The 18,695-nt window shown below is 38.0% G+C and overlaps 1 long non-coding RNA gene across 1 annotated transcript in view; it reads right to left on the bottom strand.

Annotated features, from left to right (window-relative positions):
- LOC125102870 (uncharacterized) overlaps positions 1 to 18,695 on the bottom strand; it is a 33,573-nt gene that overhangs the window by 11,863 nt on the left and 3,015 nt on the right. The window lies entirely within an intron of this gene.

Genomic DNA, 18,695 nt, shown 5'->3' on the forward strand with positions numbered 1-18,695 from the left:
TCAGAGGGGTTGGGAAAGCAAAAAAAAAAACAATACAAAAAACAACACTAAGGGTATGTGAAATCTCCATACACAGCTCCCCAGGCTCTGTCATTCTTACAAAATGAGTATGTATTTCATCTTGGGATTGAATTGCCAGGATTTCTCTGATAAGTCTTGGTTTCAGGAGGCCTACCCAGAAATTTTCAGTGGGCCCTTTAATGTTCTTTTAGGTATAAAAGCCAAGGCCAAAAGTTTAACTGGTCATGCCAGGTATAATTCATCCACAAACAAGTCAATCTTGGGTGCCTGCAGGGGACTTTTGAACTTAAAACAGCATATTATAAATTATTAGTTAGCTCACTGATCTTTTCTTAGCCAAGTATAGGTGACAGATTTTCAGATGTCCCTAAGACAAACACAGAGCTGTCCTAGTTCAGTTCTAAAATAATCTTACCCTACAAAAAATTCCAATAAGATAATTGCAGGCTAGAACAAAAGAAATAACACACAGCAGAGAAAAATAACAGAATCCAGAATCTCAAAAACTTAACACTTATCATTTCTAGGATATACTTTAAAATTGCCTGATAAGAAAAACCAGATAAATGGAACACACTGCAATAGAAAAGAAAATCAATTAACAGTAGCCCTAAGATGTCCTGTGTTAGTACTAAAAGTTAATAGTTTAAAAGTGGCTATTTTAACTAATGTCAATGAAGTAAAACAAAATATGTTCACAATTGAATAAAACACTATGAAATCTCAGCAGAGTAATAAAAATTATAAAGGAAAAAACAAGAAAATTTTAGAACCAAAAAATATATAATATGTTAAAAAACATAATCAATGGGTGGACCTCAGCAGAATGGACATGACAAAAGAAAAAGCAAATGAACTTGAAGATAGATCAAAAGACATTATTCAATATGAAAATAGGGAGAAAAAAAATTGAACAAAGCCTCTGGGACCAGTTAGATGATAGTACATAGTTCTATATATATCATAGTCCAAAATAGACATGAGAATGAGAGCATAGCAAACAAAACAAAACAACAACAACAAAAAACCCACTTTTTAAAATTGAAGATGTAATGGTCTCCAATTCCCAAATCTGATGAAAAACAGAAATTTTCAGTTACAATAGTTGTATAATTGAGAACCAAAGACAAAGAGCAAATCTTATGAGCAACAAGAAAAAAAAATAACACTTTACATATACAAGAATAATAACCCAATTAGTAGTTCATTTCTCAGATACTATGAGGCTAGGAAAGAGTGGAACATGATGCATGCAAGTGCTTAACAAAAAAAATTGTCAACCCCAAATTCTATATCCAGTGAAAATACCCTTGAAAATGAAGGCAAAATAAAGAACGAAAAGCTACAATAAGAATCCTAGCAGTTTTTTTAAATTCATCTTTTATTTTGCATGTATGTGAAAATTAAGATGATTTTTAAAAAATAATATGAAGATGCAGGGCGAAGTACAGCTGACAATGATCCGAACTAGTAGAACAAAGCTGCAGTACTTATTCTGTCATATACCAAGAACTTTCATAAAAGATTAGTAACTAAGAGAATGTGTTATCTGTACAAAGATAGACAAACTGACCAATGGAATAGTCATATAGAAATATATGACTAGAAAAGAAAAATAGACCTAGACTAGAGAAAAAGACCCAGACATATAGAGTCAGCTGATTGACAACTGAGAGAACACTGAAGTACATTGGAAAAAGAATGGTCTTTTTATTTTTTTTAAGATTTTATTTATTTATTTGAGAGGGAAAGAGAGAGAGAGCAAGGGGAAGGGCAGAGGGAAGGAAAGAAGCAGCCTTCTCACTGAGCAGAGAACTGAACATGGGGCTCAGTCCTAGGACCCTAGTATTATGACCTGAACCAAAGGGAGACATTTAACCAACTAAGCCACCGAGGTGCCCCAAGGCTGGTCTTTTTAATAAATGATGCTGCATAAGCTAAATTTCTATATTGACAAAAATGTAATTTGACCCCTACTTTATGCCAGGTATTGCAGATCTAAAGGTGAAAGACAAAACAATAAAACTTTTAGAAGGAAACATTGGAGAGTATCTTGATTTTAGTTGAAATGGCAAGGATTTCTTTAAAAGATCACAAAAGGTCCTAATTGTAAAGCAAAAATTGACAATTTAGAAATTTCTCTTCATCAAGAGAACCCATTAAGAGAGTAAAAAGGCAAACAGAGGAAGCAAAGATTTTCATAATATACTGACTGACAAAGGACCCATTAAATAAATAAAAGGTCTTACAAATCAGTAAAAAATGACATAAAACTCCAAAGACGTAGAATGTTCAGAGATTTTTATTTGTAAAATCCAAAAATTGGAAATTACCCAAAAGTCCATTAAAGGTGAAAAAAATAAACTGTGGTATTTCATCCAAGAGTATATTACTGATCAATAATTATGAGTGACCTATAACTGTCTATAGTGATATAGATGAAACTGAAAGAAGCCAGACAACAAAAAAGCGCATTTTTAAAAATTCTATTTAATTAAAGAGAAGAGGGAAAAATAAGAAAGCCTGGATAGTGATTACCCTTATGGTAATCAGTATGGGGAACTAATGAAAGAAAGGAGCTTCAAGAAAAGTTATGGGGATAATGCTGATGTAATTTTCCAGTTCTTGATAGGATTGCTGGTTAAATAGATGTATCTGATTTGCAAAAATCCTTCAAATTACACATTTAGGATATGTTCACTCTTCTATAGGTGTATTACACATCAAAAAGTTGGTAGAAAAAAGAGTCAAGGAATAATCCAAAGCAAAAGTGACTAGCAAGTCAATGGCAAAGGAGAAGCTCCAATTTCTGGCCTGGAATCCAGATCCTTTAACTAAGAGGCCAGGGCACAGAGGAGGAGCTAAACAGAAAGAGCGTTATCAGAAGGGCGATTTAGTCTGGCTTTCTCACCTGGGAAGGCCTCAACTGTGGAGTTTTGATATCATTTCCAAATAAGGTTACACATAGGATTAGATAAACTGACATTTGAAAAGAAGAATGTAATCAAAAGCCTTTTAATATTACGGGCTCACCTTGCCTTATGATGAACTATTAGATAATTTTATATTGTTTTAAATATATCTTATAATTTGTGATATGAATAGTAAAATTAGATAGCTTTATGGGGTTATATATTAAAATTAACTAGTTAATTTAAATATTAAAGTGTACCAAGCGTTTTATAATTTGGCTTTAGCATGTCTTCATGTTTAAGGACCTTGGAAGCCCTTCCAAATGAATCTGACTTATCAGGGTTGACTTTAGATAAAAGCACAGAAATACTAAAGACATAATAGTCTTTCTATAACTGTTTCTTTTTTTTTTTTTAAGATTTTCTTTATTTATTTGACAAAGAGATCACAAGTAGGTAGAGCAGCAGGCAGAGAGAGAGGGGCAAGCAGGCTCCCTGCTGAGCCTAGAGCCTGATGCAGGGCTCCATCCCAGAACCCTGGGATCATGACCTGAGCCTAAGGCAGAGGTTTAACCCACTGAGCCACCCAGGCGCCCCTCCATAACTGTTTCTTGAATCTGAATCCAAAACTGCAGTTTTCATTGCCTAATTAAGGTCTAAAAGGCTTATTTTATGTCCTATCTGGTTTGGCAGTTGATTCATTTAAAATATCTGTTAAAGTTGGCTATATCTTAGAATTTACTCTAAACAAGCAATATGCTATCTTTCTATGGATGGGCATAATCTAAAGGTCTGATTCACAACTGTAGTCTTTTTCCCACTGGCTATTTCTTTTTTTTTAATTTAATTTTTTAATAATCATATATTTTTATCCCCAGGGGTACAGGTCTGTGAATCGCCAGGTTTACACATGTCACAGCACTCACCATAGCACATACCCTTCCCAATGTCCATAACCCCACCAGCCTCTCCCAAGCCCCCTCCCCACAGCAACCCTCAGTTTGTTTTGTGAGATTAAGAGTCTCTTATGGTTGTCTCCCTCCTGATCCCATCTTCTTTCATTTATTCTTTTCCTACCCCCCAAACCCCCCATGTTGCATCTCTACTTCCTCATATCAGGAAGATCATATGATAATTGTCTTTCTCTGATTGACTTATTTCACTAAGCATAATACCCTCTAGTTCCATCCACGTCATCACAAATGGCAAGATTTCATTTCTTTTGATGGCTGCATAGTATTCCATTGTATATATATACACCACATATTCTTTATCCATTCATCTGTTGGTGGACATCTAGGTTCTTTCCATAGTTTGGCTATTGTGGACATTGCTGCTATAAGCATTCAGGTACACATGCTCCTTCGGATCACTACGTTTCTATCTTTAGGGTAAATACTCAGTAGTGCAATTGCTGGTCGTAGGGTAGCTCTATTTTCAGCTTTTTGAGGAATCTCCATGTTGTTTTCCAGAGTGGCTGCACCAGCTTGCATTCCCACCAACAGTGTAGGAGGGTTCTCCTTTCTCCACATTCTTGCCAGCATCTGTCATTTCCTGACTTGTTAATTTTTGGCTAAGCTATTTCAAAGAAGCCAAGTAAGTTACTAAAAATTTTTATATACAAATCCATGAAACAAGAATTACATCACTGGAGTACATCTATTGTCTCTATTAAGGCTTCAGAATTAAAAAAATATTCTATTGCCTATTATAATCATAACTTGACTTTTTACTTTCCACACCTTAATATTTTAAATTTCAATATTTAAAAACCATTAGTGTTTTACTCAAGAATGAAAATAAAAGAACTACTAAAATTACAGAAGGGAAATTACTAGAATGAATTACATCCAATACTGCACCAATTTCTAATAGACTAAAAAGTCACCTGACCTTTTCAAACATATCAAGTCTGCTATTTAGACTAGGAATTTTATAAAACAAGATTGTCAGGAGAATATCAAAATACCAGCTGTTTCTGCTGCTTGTAAGGTCAGAAGTCAGATGATAACCTGCCTACTAGTATTTCAACACAAATGATCTGGGGTTGGGAAAATATCAGGGGTGCGGGGTGGAGATGGTCAGTGTGGAACATGAAGGAAAACCCACTGAATATGAGTAAATCCGAACTTTACATGCTGTAGGATTCAAATTACTTATGAAAGTAAGTATAAAGTCCATGAGGTAGTAAGAATACATATTAACTTTAAACTAAAAGCATTTAAAATATCCATGACTTTTTTAGGAATAAATACATAACTTGAGATGGGGCCATTCAAATGTAAAATTGTTAAAATATCCCTTATGTTATTAATATCCTCCAATTCTTCTGGCATCTCCTTTCAACTCCTGGCTTTCTCTTACCCTCTTATCCTCTCTTACCATCAGGAATCTAGAAACTAAGTCCCTTTTCTAGTATACTAAATTGTACTATACAAGGAATACATACTTTTCCTGTTTTATGATTCACTTTTTAAAATTTCAGCAAAGATACAGTGCTATAAATATGTGTATTGGTTGGTTTAAGTTACATGTAGAATCTGGATAATGATCAAGAATTATCTAGGTCTAGGGGTGGGTGGCAAATATGCATCAGAAAGGCCCCCTCAGGGAGAACTACAAGTGCTTCTGTATCCATGTCCTTGAAACACACCAGACATTTGTTAATTAGCATCCCAATTGTCAGATACGGATTTTCACTGGTGAAATTAGTGCCTTGTTAAACAGCAAAATGAATGTTAGAAATAGGCTCTCCTTGGTGAACTTGGTGATATTCAACTAATGTACCTTGGCTATAATTTCACATGAACAAGATGTGAGACACTAGTTACTGGACCCTTTGTTCTGCAGTCATTGGTTTGGACAATACCGAGTGGCCAAGTGTTTGTATTACAGTGTGCATACTGTTTCTGGAATATCGTCACTTCTTTTCATGTGAAGTGGTGGTCTCAGAACCTACAAAGAACAAAGCTGAGACTTCATAAAGAATACAATGTCACGGCCAGCACCACAAATCTGACCAGGAAAACCTGAGGGCTAAGAGGATGGTGAAAAATGAAGAGACAAAGAGATGGGGGCAGGAGGAACACTGAAGATGATGTCCAACAGTGCCAAATTTATTCCACATCTTACAATCATTTATAAGGCAGACCAGAATAGGAGGAGTAATACATCAGTACCTAGTCAGATGACCCAAGTTTCTATAACAAGTTTACATTAACTACAAGCAAACCTCGTGAGGTCAGGTAGTTTCGCTAAAGCCATTAGCAAGACAATCAACCAGGGAGTGGGTTATGGGAGATACAGAACAAGGACCAACTAAGAACTGACCACATTGTTCCCTTCTGTAGGGGGAGTATGTGGGAAGTCATGTAGGCGAGAGCACGACACATAGCGCAGACCTTTTCTCAGTGTACTCAACTTTCCTGTCCTTAACCTTGTCAAGGTGTCTGGACTTTTAAGGAGACACAAGTCAGGGCCTGGTTTGATCCTCGACTCCAACCATGCCATGGCCTCCAACATCTCCCCCTTCTTTTTTAAATAAATCAAGCATATGAATTTGTGCCTGAGCATGCAGTCATTGTTGTCCTGTACGAAACAAGGAAACTCCCCATCCAGAATCAATATAGCCAAGACAATGAATATAATGATAAAAATCCAAAAGGAGTATTTCATTATATTTCCAGGATTAAACCTGTGCAGCCCATCCGAAATCTGAGATACTACAGTAGCAGGATTTTGTACATCTAGTTGTGAATGCCCTATATTCTGTAAGATCTAGACTTATATTACTATGAAACCATATTCCTTGCAAATGAAGTTTAACAGCATCCCAAGAATAGTTCGAGGTTTTCAAAGAGTGACACAAAAATGTCGTTTGAGATCTTAACACTGATAATTGCCCCCTCAAAAATTCTACTGCTTCTTCCAATCCTTCTAACCAGCTTAAAATTTTTTGGTCTATATGCTCCTGAGTAGCCAAGGCGTGAGAGGTATTTTGGGCTAAAGAATTCACATGTGTGGCAGTTTGTACAGATTGTGAAAGAGCTATGGTAGAAACAGTAGCCGTAGCAATTAAAGAAATACAGTTAATTCCAACGGTAAGTAACCCTACGAAGCGCTTAACTCATTTTACCTGTGCCTGTAGTTCTAACGCTAATCGATACCCATAATTGGCATACCAGGGATCCTCCACTTCCACCGGGAGGAGCACATAGTTACAAACACTATCATGGGACCTGTGCCTGACGAAGGCAGGGACACAGGTAGACAATTTGTTAACACACAATGGTCACAATGGATATTATACAATAGATGTTCCCCTTGGAAAATGGATGAGAACTTTTGATCCCGACCCCCTAACAGTAAAAAAGGTCCAGGAACACAGGCCCGCAAGGTCAGATTATAGTCTTTTGTGGCAGTATAACCACTCCTGGCTATTTGCACTCCGATTGGCCCCAGCCCAGGGCAGCAACCAGTTTCCAGAGTTCTGCATGAAACATCCCTCCAGCTGTAAGGGGAGAGACGTCTTCTCCGTCTGTTCGGGCTGTTCAACGTGAAGCAAGCCATCCTCTCTTGGAGACCTGAGGATTCGGCACCACCTTTCTGGCATCCAGGGTGGGGTGTCCTCATCCTGCGGAAAAAAACACAAACAAAACCTCCCTCTGTGGAGAACAGGATCAGGACCCTTCCAAGTGCCTGTCAGGGGGTCTTTCCACCTAGCATAAGGAAGAGGAGAAAAGTCTGGATGCCAAAAGCTTTCAGCTGCTGTGCGACCTATATCGTCAACATTCAAAAATTTTTAAAATATAAAGAGTTAAAATTAAATGCATATGAGGAGAGTATATCACTGTTCCCTGTAGTATCTCACCCTCTTTTAATTTTTTAGGATAGGATTTAAGAGTACTATTTACACGTTCAACAATGGCTTGACCCTGAGAATTATATGGGATGCCTGTAGAGTGTGCCATGCCGAAAATGGCACAAAAGGTTTGAAAAGCTTGAGATGTATAGGCAGTCCCATTATCTGTCTTTATTGCTTTTGGGATGCCCAAAGTGGCAAATGCTGAAAGCAAATGATTTTGAACATCAGTAAAGCATTCCCCAGAGTGTGCCGTAGCATGTAAAAATCCAGAAAAGGCTATCAATAGAAACATGGAGATACTAAAGTCTTCCAAAAGGGGGAAAAATAGTTACATCCATTTGCCACAAATGATTAGGCATTAAGCCTGGAGGATTCACAGCATAAGTTGGCTGGGGATGACGAATAGGGCAAGTAGAGCAGCTCTTAACTATTTGTCGAGCTTCTTCTCTAGTTTCCCGAAATTGTTTATGTAAAGCCGTTGTGTTTTGATGAAAAACGAGCATGACTTTGAGAGGCTTGCTCAAACTTCGTAGTTAACACCATTGTATGTGAGTTAATGCATCTGCAATAGCATTACCCTCAGTTAAAGGTCCAGGCAAGTTAGTATGTGCTCGAATATGAGCGATATAAATAGGGTTAGCTCTTTTTTGCAGTAAACATTGAATAACTCATAAAGAGATGAAAAAGTTCCTCATCATTAGTAAGAATATAAGCAGTTGGTAACAAAGGAACAGCATGTGCTACGTAATGGCTACCACTGTATAAGTTACACGGTTCAGAAAATTTCTCCAGGGCTAAATGTACTGCTTTTAAAACAACTCTCTGTACAGATTTGGTGGCATAAAATGCTTGAGAAGACTCATGACCCAAATGAGAAGATTTATAAATGCCAATATGTCCTCTTTTATCAGCATCTACAAAACATTAATAGCAGAAGCAAGAGGACTTGTCTGAATAGGATCATTTATGACAATAGAAACGGTGGAAAAGAAATGTAACAACTTATCCGCCGGTAAATGATATCGCAGTTGTCCGGGGTAATTAGAAAGAGCTATCTGCCAATCAAGGTTAAATTTGAATGTCTGCACACGATCAATAGTTAACATTGGCAAAATCAAAAAATCAGGTTCTTTAGCTGTGATATGAACAATTTGCTGGTGACCCCTAGTAATCATTTGCATTAACAATTCTATCTGTCCTGTAATAATGTGCAATTGATGGAGTGCTAAATGGATCCATTTCAGGGGTCCCTGAATTTGCCATATCACTGCCAAGGGTAATTTTGACGGCATTAACAATATTAGGTATATCGGCGTGGTAGGATCATATTGACAAAGTTGCGCTTCTGACAATTTATCATTGACTAATTGCAATGCTGCCTTAGCGCTTTCAGTTAAGGTTCGAGGGGAGGAGGAGATCTGTCTTCCTTTAGGATATCGAATAAAGTTTTCATATCATCAGCTGTTAAATGTAGAAAAGGCCTAATCCAGTTAGTATCTCCCAATAATTTTTTGAAAATCATTTAACGTACGTAAAGATTGCATTCTTAAAGAAATTTTTTGAGGGCGAATTCTTTTATTCTCAATGATGTAACCCAAATATTCAAACGGTTCCATTTTTTGTACCTTTTCAGGAGCTATAATTATATTGTTGTAATTGATTAATTAAAAAGACAAAAGCACTTTGTAAAATATCTTCTGTTTCAGCTGCCAATAAAATATCCATATAATGTATGCAATAAACCATTGGTTCGAATAGTACTCGAAACGGGGCAATTGCATGAGAAACAAACCCTTGACACAAGGTGGGGCTATTAGCCATACCTTGGGGCAACACTTGCCACTGATATCGCTTAGCAGGCTCCTTATGATTAGTACTAGGAATAGTAAAAGTGAACCATTCAAATAGTAAAAAAGCAATCTTTTAGATCTAATATTAATTTATACTGAAGAGGAATAGCTGATGGTGTAGGCAAACCAGGCTGAAGGGCTCCCATAGGTTTCATGGTAGCATTTACAGCTCTCAGATCCTGTAATAATCTCCAGTTTCCTGATTTTTTCTTTATCACAAATATAGGAGTATTCCAAAGGCTACAGGACTCCTTTAAATGACCCAAAAGCAGCTACTCTGCTGTCAGGGTAGCCGCAGCTGCCAGCTTTTCTGAAGATAAGGGCCACTGATCCACCCATACAGGGTTGCATTCTCATTTCCATCAGCCTTACCGTTAGCAGAATTTTGTACTCTCAGAAACCTCTTAATCTCTATTGAAGACAAAATATAAACCAATTGTGAACTGTTACCAACAGAATTCTTTAAATGCCAATTTACGAATCAGCTAAGCACAAACCATGCTTACCAACATATTTAAATATTCTTATTTTCTTTGCTGTAAGAAGCCAAAAGCACAAACCTTCATCTAGTTCCTCTTATTTCTTCCTAGGACAGTGAGTTTTCTGGTTTTTCCTCCCATCGTGAATGATGTCATAGACAAAGGGAGGGGGATCTTTCAGATGCTGTCCTGCTTGCATCCCTCGCGGGAACTTAGGAGCGTCTTAGCTAATGTCTGTCCGTATAAACCCCGGACCAGGCTACTCTGTGGAGTAGATGACCGTTATGCCATATGACGCCCCGGGAGACTCAGGGTGCAGCCCACTCAGACTCCTAGCCGAAGCGGTGGAGCCATACAGACACATTCACACAGTCAGGCACTCTTCAGATTCAAACAGGTTGGACACCCTTCCCATTGGGTATCCCTGGCTAATGGGAGGTGATCAGTCTCCCCTTCCATTCTTTACGAATGGGTCTAGCTCAGACAGTAGCCCTGGGGCTGTTACAACAGAATTCAGTTAAGCACAAAAGATGTTTACCAACAGATTTCAAAAGCACAAACCTAGTACCAGCAACCGCTCTAGCATTTTATCCCATTTGATTTAAAGTTTCAGGTTAGCAAAGACTTTGAAAGCTATATTAACAATTACCCATTAAAACTTTGGAGACAGACAATTAACCATCAGTTTAGTCATCTCCTTGCTAACAGATTTTAACCAACAGATTCTAACACAGATTTTAACAAATAACACGAGCTTATTTGACTTTAAGTAAAAACTCTATAAAGTTTCACATTTACTACTGTTAACTCAAAAGACATGTTTACCCTAATTAACCCAACAAACTTAACTTAGTTCAAATACTGATTTACATTCCACCTGGTTCCACTCTGTTTCGAATGTTTACCTGAGACACGGTGGGAAGATCTGGAGTGGGGGTGTTAGGTCCAGGGGGCGCTCTTCTTGTTTCTCAACAGTGAAGAACAGAACAAAGTGCCACCAGAAGGCAGAGGAAGGGTTCCCAGTTCTAGAGCTCACCAGCTCCAAGAGAGGAGCAGACACCATGCTTTCCCTGCCAGCAAGGGGGAGGGGTTAAGCTGTCCAAGTCGGGCCAGAGAAGACAGGGAAACTTCCCCGAAACAAAGTTTCGGCAGCTGCTTGGGAATATTCCTTACGGTCTCTGTCTTGAGTTAGATTAACCACAGTTGGCTCCGGTTATAGTCATTGACACGGGAAATGGGTAAACGAGAAGACCCCACATCTATTAGGAAAAACAAAGAGAAATAAAGTCAGAGTCCCCTTTGCTAGGGATGGCCCAGCAACTAACTCAGGAGAAATAACCTGCACTGAGATGTTCATACTCATTCTCTAATTCATCTACGGCCAAATTACAAAGAGAATCAGAAGAAGCTATAGAGATTAATTCTATAGAATGTTGCGGATCTAAAGTCTCTTGAATATCTTCCCAAACTTTCATGGTTCCTTCAGGGCAAGCACATGGTCCTCTAATTTTCAACTGATTTTTAATCTCCTGCCCTACTTTCTGCCAAATTTGTAAATTTACTGTTCCCTCTTTAGGGAACCAAGGACAAAGATCAGACACCACACCAAAAAATTGCTGTAAAGCCTTCTTTGAATGCTTAGACCCCTTCTGCTTTAAAAGAACCTGCAATGCCGTAACAAAAAGATCCTCCTGTTGCACAGGATGAGACTGCCCCATATTATTTTACTCCTGCCGTCGCCCTCCGGCCCAGTTTCCTCTTACCAAAATCTGTACACTTACCTGTACCTGCGCGCTCCCTTGAAACGTCTCACAGTCCCTGTTCGGGCACTAGTTGTCACGGCCAGTGCGACAAATCCACCAGGAAAACGTGAGGACTAAGAGGATTGTGAAAAGAAATTAAGAGACAAAGAGATGGAGGCAGGAGGGACACTGAAGATGATGTCCAACAGTGCCAAATTTATTCCACATCTTACAATCATTTATAAGGCAGACCAGAATAGGAGGAGTAATACATCAGTACCTAGTCAGATGACCCAAGTTTCTTAACAAATTTACAATAACTACAAGCAAACCTCCTGAGGTCAGGTAGTTTCACTAAAGCCATTAGCAAGACAATCGACCAGGGAGTGGGTTATAGGAGGTACAGAACAAGGACCAACTAAGAATTCATGACCCTGACCATATTGTTCCCTTCTGTAGGGGGAGTGTGTGGGAAGTCACGTAGGCGAGCGCACGACACATAGCACAGACCCTTTTCTCAGTGTACTCAACTTTCCCGTCCTTAACCTTCTCAAGGTGTCCGGACTTTGAAGGAGACACAAGTCAGGGCCTGGTTTGATCCTCGACTCCAACCATGCCGTGGCCTCCAACAATACAAAGCAAGTTATACAAAATGTTCAGTGCCTGCTTACTACTAAGTGCTTGAGGTAAGTGTCTAAATGTGAGGCTGACCTTGGTCTAAAAGCTTTTATTTTAATCTGGCACTAATGTCATGGGGAATAGCCTTAACAAACCTCAGTCTTTTATGATGGTCACTAGTTATATGCCAAAAAGAACATAAAAGTTGTGCAGTTTGTAGATCCTTTGATTGCTTATTCCTATACAAATTTATATCCCCAGATTTTTGAAGCTCTCTTTGTAAGTACAATGATAAACTAATTTCTGTTAAATTGCCCATAGGTAATTTGTCACTTGCTTAAGGATTCCAGTGTCTTAATCCACAGGAAGAACTTTTTTTTTTTTAATTTTATTTTTTATAAACATATGTTTTTATCCCCAGGGGTACAGGTCTGTGAATCGCCAGGTTTACACACTTCACAGCACTCACCATAGCACATACCCTCCCCAGTGTCCATAACCCCACCCCCCCTCTCCCAACCCCCCTCCCCCCAGCAACCCTCAGTTTGTTTTGTGAGATTAAGAGTCACTTATGGTTTGTCTCCCTCCCAATCCCATCTTGTTACATTTATTCTTCTCCTACCCCCTTAACCCCCCATGTTGCATCTCCTCTCCCTCATATCAGGGAGATCATATGATAGTTGTCTTTCTCCGATTGACTTATTTCGCTAAGCATGATACCCTCTAGTTCCATCCACGTCGTCACAAATGGCAAGATTTCATTTCTTTTGATGGCTGCATAGTATTCCATTGTGTATATATACCACATCTTCTTTATCCATTCGTCTGTTGATGGACATCTAGGTTCTTTCCATAGTTTGGCTATTGTAGACATTGCTGCTATAAACATTCGGGTGCACGTGCCCCTTCGGATCACTACGTTTGTATCTTTAGGGTAAATACCCAGCAGTGCAATTGCTGGGTCATAGGGTAGTTTTATTTTCAACATTTTGAGGAACCTCCATGCTGTTTTCCAGAGTGGTTCCACCAGCTTGCATTCCCACCAACAGTGTAGGAGGGTTCCCCTTTCTCCGCATCCTCGCCAGCATCTGTCATTTCCTGACTTGCTAATTTTAGCCATTCTGACTGGTGTGAGGTGATATCTCATGGTGGTTTTGAGTTGTATTTCCCTGATGCCGAGTGATATGGAGCACTTTTTCATGTGTCTGTTGGCCATCTGGATGTCTTCTTTGCTTCGAAATGTCTGTTTATGTCCTCTGCCCATTTCTTGATTGGATTATTTGTTCTTTGGGTATTGAGTTTGCTAAGTTCTTTATAGATTTTGGACACTAGCCCTTTATCTGATATGTGATTTGCAAATATCTTCTCCCATTCTGTCAGTTGTCTTTTGGTTTTGTTCACTGTTTCCTTTGCTGTGCAAAAGCTTTTGATCTTGATAAAATCCCAATAGTTCATTTTTGCCCTTGCTTCCCTTGCCTTTGGTGATGTTCCTAGGAAGATGTTGCTGCGGCTGACGTCGAAGAGGTTGCTGCCTGTGTTCTCCTCAAGGATTTTGATGGATTCCTTTCTCACATTGAGATCCTTCATCCATTTTGAGTCTATTTTCGTGTGTGGTGTAAGGAAATGGTCCAATTTCATTTTTCTGCATGTGGCTGTCCAATTTTCCCAACACCATTTATTGAAGAGGCTGTCTTTTTTCCATTGGACATTCTTTCCTGCTTTGTCGAAGATGAGTTGACCATAGAGTTGAGGGTCCATTTCTGGGCTCTCTATTCTGTTCCATTGATCTATGTGTCTGTTTTTGTGCCAGTACCATGCTGTCTTCATGATGACAGCTTTGTAATAGAGCTTGAAGTCCGGAATTGTGATGCCACCAACTTTGGCTTTCTTTTTCAATATTCTTTTGGCTATTTGAGGTCTTTTCTGGTTCCATATGAATTTTAGGATTATTTGTTCCATTTCTTTGAAAAAAATGGATGGTACTTTGATAGGAATTGCATTAAATGTGTAGATTGCTTTAGGTAGCATAGACATTTTCACAATATAAAAGAAAGAACAAGAATCATATGATACTCTCCATAGATGCTGAAAAAGCATTTGACAAAGTACAGCATCCCTTCCTGATCAAAACTCTTCAAAGTGTAGGGATAGAGGGCACATACCTCAATATTATCAAAGCCATCTATGAAAAACCCACCGCAAATATCATTCTCAATGGAGAAAAACTGAAAGCTTTTCCGCTAAGGTCAGGAACACGGCAGGGATGTCCGTTATCACCACTGCTATTCAACATAGTACTAGAAGTCCTAGCCTCAGCAATCAGACAACAAAAGGAAATTAAAGGCATCCAAATCGGCAAAGAAGAAGTCAAACTATCACTCTTTGCAGATGATATGATACTCTATGTGGAAAACCCAAAAGACTCCACTCCAAAACTGCTAGAACTTGTACAGGAATTCAGTAAAGTGTCAGGATATAAAATCAATGCACAGAAATCAGTCGCATTTCTCTACACCAACAACAAGACAGAAGAAAGAGAAATTAAGGAGTCCATCCCATTTACAATTGCACCCAAAACTATAAGATACCTAGGAATAAACCTAACCAAAGAGACTAAGAATCTATACACAGAAAACTATAAAGTACTCATGAAAGAAATTGAGGAAGACACAAAGAAATGGAAAAATGTTCCATGCACGGGTAGAACTTTAATGGTGGAAAATCTCCCCTCCATAGTGAATGGCTAGGGGAGATGATTTCAGTCTGAAGGAGCTTTTACCATCCTTAAGTTCTACTTTATCCAGTGGTAGTATCCTGACTTTATATTGTCTGCCTCTGACCTCTAGTGTTTTATTGTAGGTGACTATATGAATCTTCAAGAGTTTAGAAAGTCACCTGCACCTTCCAAACATATTAAATTTGCTACAACAGTTTTGGACCTTATTTTTATATCACTAACCACCTGCCACTAAAGTACCACTCATATCTAGCAGCAAATAATTAATTAATAAGAAACTGGAGGCTCTCTCAAGGTCTTTTTTTTTTTTTAAGATTTTATTTATTTATTCGACAGACAGAGATCACATGTAGGCAGAGAGGCAGGCAGAGAGAGAGAGAGAGAGGAGGAAGCAGGCTCTCCACTGAGCAGAGAGCCCGATGCGGGGCTCCATCCCAGGACCCTGAGATCATGACCTGAGCCGAAGGCAGAGGCTTTAACCCACTGAGCCACCCAGGTGCCCCTCTCTCAAGGTCTTAAAGAGTTTGTTAATTTTGTCATTCTTAGAGTTGTGTGGGTTGTAATATTTTTACTACATACAGAATATGTAGTTACTATGAAACATAATTTCTTCTTTTGGGATTTTTTAATTTAAATGTAATAACATATAACGTATTAGTTTCAGAGGTAGAGGTCAGTGTTAATGAAACATCATTTCTTAAAAATTTGTACTATATAAAGTTGCCCATAGGTACCTTTCCCTGTACACCAAAGCAGACGGAAATACAACAGAAGGGCATTTTAATGACTTTAGTAAGTGGTGCTATAACCAAGCATATAAATATTTCGTTTGGGAATTTTTATCTGGCTGACTTCTGAAGCAATGTTGGCTTTTCCTTTTCTTCGGCATTAACTCGTATGTGAATAATTTTGTTCATGCATTTGTTATTATAACTATGTTTGCTCACGTTGATTGACTGCAAACATTTTTCATATAAAGGAATCACCTGCACTTATAAAATATGCTCTCTGTTCTCCAAATTTGTACTGCATTCAGTATAATGCCAAATATAAAATGATAGTGAATGATTACATTGATGAGACAACTACTTTGCTGAATGATTTTAATTAAGTAAATAATGTTAATTTTTTTTGCCTAAAATATTACAATATTTTCTCATTTGTTAGATGAGCTTTAGCTGACTTAAATTGTAAGAGGAAATAGTCAACTGTCAGTCTGTCTAAATGCCTTATTGTGTCTCCTTAATATAAATTAATATATGCACAAAATCAATAGTTTCAGATCCAAAACTTCTAGCTTTGCTTCTTGTAATTTCTTAAGAGGGCACACAGTTAATAGGACGCTTAAAAATAGCAACCCCCGGGACGCCTGGGTGGCTCAGTTGGTTAAGCAGCTGCCTTCGGCTCAGGTCATGATCCCAGCGTCCTGGGATAGAGTCCCACATCGGGCTCCTTGTTTGGCGGGGAGCCTGCTTCTCCCTCTGCCTCTGCCTGCCATTCTGTCTGCCTGTGCTCACTTGCTCTCCTCTCTCTCTGACAAATAAATAAAATCTTAAAAAAAAAAAAAATAGCAACCCCAGTAGAACCGTAGGGAAAAAAACCCACATATTCCTTTAAGAAGAAAAAAAACTATTATTTTTCCAATAATTATTTGGTTGCTTTTTCAAACTTCTGTTAAAGAAAACTCTAAAGCTGAATGAATTTCAACCTAATACTGTTTTTGCTTTCACTGCATAACTAAAATATCCTCACTTCGCACAGTTCCTCAGACTTAGGAAATACTTCTGCATGAAGGAATATAAACATTCAAAAATGATCATAAAAATGAACCAAGCTTAGTTTTAAAAAGGTGAAATTTTTTTTTAAGTGAAAATATTAAATGATTTACCAGTTACTTCCAATGATGTTCATTTTCACTTTGTACAGAAGGTGGAGCCAAAGACATATTTATCCACTGGCTGGGTCTCTTTCCCATTCAACAAAATAAAACAAAACAAAACAGTTCTTCCCTTGACTTTTTTTTTTTTTAATTTTATTTTTTTTGTCTGTAGTCTCACAGTAAGATTCACTTGGAGATAGAGATGGGCCATCTATCAAAATAAGTTCAGATTTTACCCAGGTTGAGACATACTTTGATCCTTAAATCTCTCTCAAGTTTGGTAGAATGCTAAATAAATGGGAAGCAGGTCTCAGTTAAGTGAATTCTCTGGAGTTATGAAGCAAATTGTCAGACCCCAAAATACATCTATTGAAAAAGGATTCTAGCACAAGTCAGTAATATGTTGGGAAATCTTCACTACTCTAAAGGAAGTATGATTGATCAATAGTCACATTAAGAACACATTTTATGGCTGGTTTTACCAATTTAAGTAGAGTATTTTTGAACTTGCATACTATTGAGGTCCAAATTAACTTCTGCTTCCTTACTATTCACTAATTATTAGATAAAAATGGAAACTTGGTGCAAAGAAAGGTTTATTCTGATGCTAATGAAAGGAAATCTATAAAACGTTATTTTACTCCAGTACATAATCATCCTAGACCCCCCCTGTTTTAGATAATCCTTTTATTCATCTATGGGTGTCTTCTGAATCCCCAAGAGGTATTGCAAACTTCAACTCTACTCAACTCATTCTTCATTTGTAGTAAGCGGGTAACCTCACCACTTTAAGAAGTTCTCTTCAAACTCCAGCTTCCTAGTGCTCATACTCTTCACCTCAAAACATTTTTTTTCTTTATGCTCTGCATTCACTCTTGTTTTGAAGGAATAACTGTCCTTTTTTCAAAGTTGAAACTCTCCCAGTACTTACGTGATATTTCCTTACAAATAAGCCCTTGTGGTCATTTTAAATACCCTTCTCTTTCCCAGATTCTACCGTGCCTCTTTTTTTCATTCTTTTTTATTTGCTTACATTAAATGAGGAAATCCACTCGGGCTGTGTGTGTGGCTTTTTGGCACATAGCCTAAATCATCATATCTCTTAGTAATCTCATCTGTACCTGTTGTTTTCAAACATCAGTTCTATGTGTATAATCCCAAATCTTACAACAATTTTAACCTGAATTCCACAGTCAATATTTTAAATTTCCAGTGAGATATCTTTACCTAGATGTTTCACTTCTTCATACTAAACTACTGCAAATCAAAATTGTTATATCTTTCAGCAAATCAGTTAGTAATCCAGACTTCCTTTTTTGTGTAACATTTTCCCAATCGACACTCCAAACTCTGTTTCCTCACCTTCTCTCCCTTGTCCTCCTCATTCAGTCTGTCATCAAATTCTGATAATTCTATTTTCCTTTCCTTTACTCCTAGTACCCCAGTTCAGGTTCCTATAACTCGTTCCTGTACCAGTACAGTGTTCTCCTTACTTATCTCCAATCTACAGCCACCAATTATTTTTGAATGAACGAGAGTAATCCATCACAGTTTTTGTGAGATAGGCATTTAGAGTCCTTAAAAATGAATCCA

The sequence above is a fragment of the Lutra lutra genome, chromosome 6 (genome assembly GCF_902655055.1).
Source record: "Lutra lutra chromosome 6, mLutLut1.2, whole genome shotgun sequence".
In the NCBI taxonomy this organism is placed as follows: Eukaryota; Metazoa; Chordata; class Mammalia; order Carnivora; family Mustelidae; genus Lutra; species Lutra lutra.